Raw genomic sequence first — 6,000 nt, forward strand, 5'->3', positions numbered from 1 at the left:
AATCTCTAAAAAAATAAGTTTAACAATAAACTTTAGAAATAGTTTTTAAAATTTTGAAAAATATGTTTAATATAATTTTACCAAAACTTTAATAAACTTTGAAAATAGTTTCTAAAAATTTGCAAATTAATTAAGAGTCAAAGCATTTTAACCCAAACTGATTACAATTTACTTTGTCTTAGCCACATATAAAAATAACCATACGTACATACAATAAAAATCAATTTTAAAAAATACATCTTGTGTTTTGTTTTATTTGTTTTAGTTTATGTGATTGTTTTTATTTTTTATTTTTATTATGGCATTTCTCAAAGTTTTTTTATTTATATTTATTTTAACTTTTGTAATTTTTGTTTTTCTTAATTTTTAATTTTTAAATAAGAATAACTAGCAAATATGTCAAGAAGTACATAACTATGTTTTCAAAAAAAATCCTTGAGCCCATTTATCTACCAAAATTATAAATTATTATAGAGGAACTCGAAACTGAACAACAAAATATAGGGTTTTGTAGGTATATACTTTACAAAATTGACCCACCAGAAAATAAAATTTACATGTCATACTATTATTGATTGATAATGCAATCCTTTATAACTATACAACGCCAATCCATTGAGCTCTAATGAATTGAAGAAGGCTTGCTTCAACCATTTATTTTTACAATCTTAATTTACACCCTTCATTAGAACATAAGTCCACATCTTCATGGAAATTACGGAGAACATGGAAATATGATATTGAAGAGAACTCGCCCACTGGTTTACTAATTCTTTTCATAAGTCTTTTTAATGTTTTGTTCTTCGGAGAGGAGCTCTTCGCGAAATGTTAAATGAGGGAGTCTCCCAAAACAGTGACAGACGCTGCTTGATTTTCTTTGGCTAACTAAATCTCATGGTAGAGGACATAAGCTTTAGCTTGGTTGTTTGTCATGCATCCTAAACCACATGAATTCTCTGCAACTTTAAATTCTTTGGGGCCGTAGAGTACCTCTTCTCTCCTCTCCTCTCCTCTCTTGCCACCCCTTCTTTATATATAATCTAACATCAATTTCTATGCATGCGTTTTATTTGGTTTTGTTTTAATTATTTCAGTTTGTGTTTTGTTTTTTAATTTTTATTTTTATTATGGTGTTTTTCAAAGTTTTTTATTTGTATTTATTATTATTATTATTATTTAGATTGAAAATTTTGTATTTATATGTAGTTTGTGTTTGGATTGCAACAAATATGTCAGGTAGTACATAACTGTATCTTCAAAAAAAAATTGAACCCTCTTATCTAGCAAAATTACAAATTTTTCTAAAAGGACTCCAAACGAACAACAAAAAATGAGGTTTTGTACATATATACTTTACAAAATTAACCCACGAGATTTTTTTTACATGTCATACTATTATTGATTGATAATGCAATCCTTCATAATTGTACAATGCCAATCTATGTAGCTCTAAGGAATATGAGAGAGTTTGACTGAACCATTTTTTTTAAATCTCCCAATCTTAATTTACACCATTCATTAGCACATAAGTCCATATCGTTATTGAAATCACGAAGAACATGGAAATATGATATTGAAGAGAACCCTTTTGTTGGTTTCCTAATTTTTTTCATAAGACATTTTAATGTTTTTTTTCCTCAGAGAGGAGCCCTTCACCAAACCGTAAATAAAGAGGGAGTCTCCCAAAAGAATGAGAGAAGCTATCTGATTTTATTTTCTTAATTAAATCCCCTGGTAGAGGGCATAAGCTTTAACTTGATTATTTGTCATGCATCACGAGCCCCATGAATACCCTACAAATTTAAATTCCTTGGGGCCATAAAATACCTCTCTCACTCCTACCACCCCTTCCTTTTAACTTTTTAACTATTTTGATATATATATATATATATATATATATATATATATATATATATATGTTTTATATATTTTTTTGAAAAGGGTTTTTTTTTTAATATTTAGTTTGATTTATTTTTTTTTTTTAAATCAAAATATTTGTTTTTTTTTCATTAGAAGAATTTAAAAAATCTATGTTATACAGCCATTTTTTAAAAAGTGTTTTTTTTATAAAGCATATTTAAATAATGTTGCAATCTCAATGCTCCATTGAAAACAGATCAAGTTGTTTTAGGCTAAAAGTCCAAATGAGCTATAACTTTAACATTAAAAAAGTAAATTGCTCTTGTTAGGACCAATCTCTACTTTACATGCTAATTTTTAAAGTTTTGCATAGTTGTGATATTTGGTCTTCAATGACATGGTTGGAAAATGTTAAAATTTTAACCTTAAATAAGAATGAGTGATGACTCATCACCACTTTTGCATTTCAAAGTGTTTTTTCATGTTTTTTGAAGTTATGATATTTGATTGTTGATGCAATGTTTGGAAAATGTTGGAATTTTAACTTAAAATGGAAAAGTATTTGTTGTATTTAGGCTATTTGATTGGGGGAGGGAAGCTTAAGATAGATCCTGCCAAGATGTAGGTCATCATGCAGTGGTTAGTATTTTCAAATGTTTCTAAATTAGGAGTTATGTTGGGGCAACACTACACTTGAGAAAATTCATAGCTTCAGTTTAAACAATATTTGCACCACTCCACACCATAATAGCAAGTGGCAAGTGTAGAATTCTTGCAGAAACTCCGATAGATCTAGAATTCTAGTTAAATTAAACACAAGTAATTTGCTGATATTCAAGAGAGGAGAGAAAGAATTTGCTCCATAAAATCAATGTTTTAAATTAATGAACAATAGTAATACATGAGCAACCAAACCTCTAATCCCAAAGGGAGGTCATTATATAGAAATTGCCGAATCTAGAAAACTAGGAAAAAACTAGTAAAAAACTAGAAAAGGCTCAGAAAAGCTAAATGGAGGCCTAAAATAGCAACAATGACTCAAGAAAACCTATGCCAATTATCAACACGAGGAAACCATGAGGAGGGGCACATTTCCCAAGGAATACAACTTTAAAACATGCTAAAATGGTCCGGGGGACCAATTCCCTTGATTTAAGGGGGAATCTTCATGTGGGGCACCAATCCTCAAATAACTCAAGTGGATGAGGTGTGGTTAGATGTGAACATGCACTTAGATGTCTAAATGGTTTAGGAAAGTGGTTGGACCAATATTTCCATAATATTAAGCCTTTAAAAGTAAAAAACAAGGGAAAGTTGGTCCACCGAGCTAGTTTACCAAAAACCAAGTGTGAACATGATTTTTAGTGCATGTGGCTAAGTCAAGGATACTTAGGCTCAAAAATAAATGTAGATGTTAGGATTATATTCCAACACCCCCCCTTCATCCAAACTCACTTATCTAAACTGAGTCCCGACCAAGATGCCATGTTAGGTACTCAAGTACAATAAATAAAAGATCCTCATAAAATTAAGAAAGAGGGAAAACATCGTGGGAACCCCCAACCCCCCCCCCCCCCCCCTTCCCAAAAAAAAAAGAGGAAAAAAGGGCTAAGTGGCCAGAAGGACCTACTCAATTGTCTCCACCACTCCAAGCATAGCTCTCAATTCTGAAAATTTATTTTCAGTGAAAGACTTGGTGAAGATGTCTGCAACCTACTGCTCAGTGGGGCAATATTGCAGTGATATGACTCGGTCACGGATCAACTCGCAGATGTAATGCATGTGAATCTCGATGTGCTTGGTACTTTGCCTTTGAACTGGATCAATCGATATCCGAATGGACCCCTGATTCTCACAAAATATGACAGTCGGAAGTGGATACTGAATACCAAACTCAGAGAGAAGCCCCTGCAACCAAACAGCCTATGTAGCTACATTCACTGCACCTCTATACTCTGCCTTGGCTGTAGATAAAGCAATCGTGGATTGCTTCTTGCTATACTAGCAAAAAGGCCCTCAACCAAATCTGAAAACATAACCAGAGGTAGACTTGCAGTCTATACCATCGCCAGCCCAATCAGAATCTGTGTACCCAATTAGTGAAAGTGGGCAATCTGCAGCATAAAATATACCAAAACTAGAAGTGCCTTTCACATATCTAAGGATTCCCTTTGCAGCTTTCCAGTGAAGCTCATGGGGCCCCTGCATATATCTAGAACAAACTCCTACTGCAAAAGATATATCAAGTTGGGTGTGATTAAGATACAACAAACTCCCAACCAACTGTTGATACAGTGTACTGTCCATTGAAGGTGTAGTACCCACATCCTCAAATCTGATCCATGAAAGAAAGGGAGATGTTGTTGGCTTTCATTTTGTCATCTAAAAGCAGACAAGTAGATCTGATGCATACTTAGACTGTGCCATCTTGATCCCTGAAGTAGACTGAGAAACTTCAAGACCAAGAAAGTAGTGCAACAGTCCCAAATCTGTCATGGAAAATCGATCGTGCAATGCTGATTTTGCCGAATCAATAGCTGAGGTAAGGTTCCCTGTCATTAGTGAATCATCTACATAAAGTACTATCAGCAAAATGGAATCATCATGTTGCAGCAAATAAACATTTGGATCAGATTTGCATCAAAAGAATCCATCTTTACATACCAGGCTCTCGGAGCCTGTTTTAGGCCATACAAAGATTTCTTTAATCTGCAAACGAGGGAAGAGTTCTGGATGTATCCCTGTGGCTGCTACATATATATCTCCTCCTTGAGATCTCCATGAGGAAATGCACTCTTCACATCCACCTTCCTTCTCATCAATATCTTGCTTGAGATGTAGCCGTAAAAATACCCAATCGCCTACATCAAAACTTCTTTCACTGCGATGTTGATCTGCCTCTTGTTTCATTTGATTCTGCACCAAAGTGGCTCTATCCTTTAAAAGTTGGAGAACTTTTTGTTGATGGTTGATTTGATATTTCACTACTTGAACCTTTTTCTTCTTGACATGTCCTTCTATCTTGAGAGTTTTAGGAGTGGTAATTTCTTCCAGTGCATTACAAGATATGGTCGGATTCATTTCTTGATGCTCTATGTGATCTTTCACTTCTTGAACATTTATCTTCTTCATATGTCCTTCTATCTTGATAGTTTTAGGAGTGGTAATTCCGGCCATTGCATTACAAGATATGGTTGGATTCATTTCTTATTTCTTGATGTGGTCTTTCACTTCTTGAACCTTTTTCTTCTTGATATGTCCTTCTATCTTAAGTGTTTGAGGAGTAGTAATTATTTCTAATGCTTTACAAGGAGGCTAAAGATTCCACATGGGAGGACAAGAATTTATATAGAAGCATCAAGAACTACTCAAGCGTTGAGGACAACACTTTTTGAAGGAGAGGGGCATGTTAGGTCCATATACTACTAGTGTAACTCCTTATTGTTATTAGTACAACCCCCTTATTATATTGTTGTGCCCATGTAGTCCCCATATTGTTATTACTGTGCCCCATAGAAGCCCACTATTGTTATTAGTGTGCCCTTAGATTATTATTTTTATGTCAGCTCTAATTATATTATGACCCCTTAGACTCCTATATATAGAAAGGAGGTCTTGTCATTTGTATCATCCAAGAATTTTTCATTTGTGTAATGTAAAGGAGGTTGCCCCCACAAAGAGGCTTATTTCTAAGGCGTTCATCTATCTTTTTTATCTTTTTGTGAGCTGGTTTCATAACATTTGGTATCAGAGCTTTGGATTCTAGGGTTTCGCTGCTCCAAACAAGTCATCCTGGCATTTTCGCTATAATTTTTTTCCTGTGACGTTTCAGAAGCTAAAAAAAACCCATTTGATATGGAATCGTGTTAAACCTTGGGTCCGAATTTCAGATCTTTTCTCGCTATATTTTTGGATATATGATCTGAGGAAGTTAAGGTTTTTGCAAGCTCCAGAATTTCATCTAAAACAGGTCATCATGGCATTTTTGCTATAACTTTTTTTACAACGTTTAAAAAGCAAAAAAAAACATAATTGAGAAGAAATCGGTCTAAACCTCGGGTCTGAATTTCAGATCTTGTCTCGCTATATTTTCGTAGATATGATTTGAGGAAGTTAGAGATTTTACAGACTCCCTAATTA

The sequence above is a fragment of the Pinus tabuliformis genome, chromosome 9 (assembly GCF_031772625.1).
Source record: "Pinus tabuliformis cultivar Carrire ecotype Pingquan chromosome 9, CPIR1, whole genome shotgun sequence".
Lineage (NCBI taxonomy): Eukaryota > Viridiplantae > Streptophyta > Pinopsida > Pinales > Pinaceae > Pinus > Pinus tabuliformis.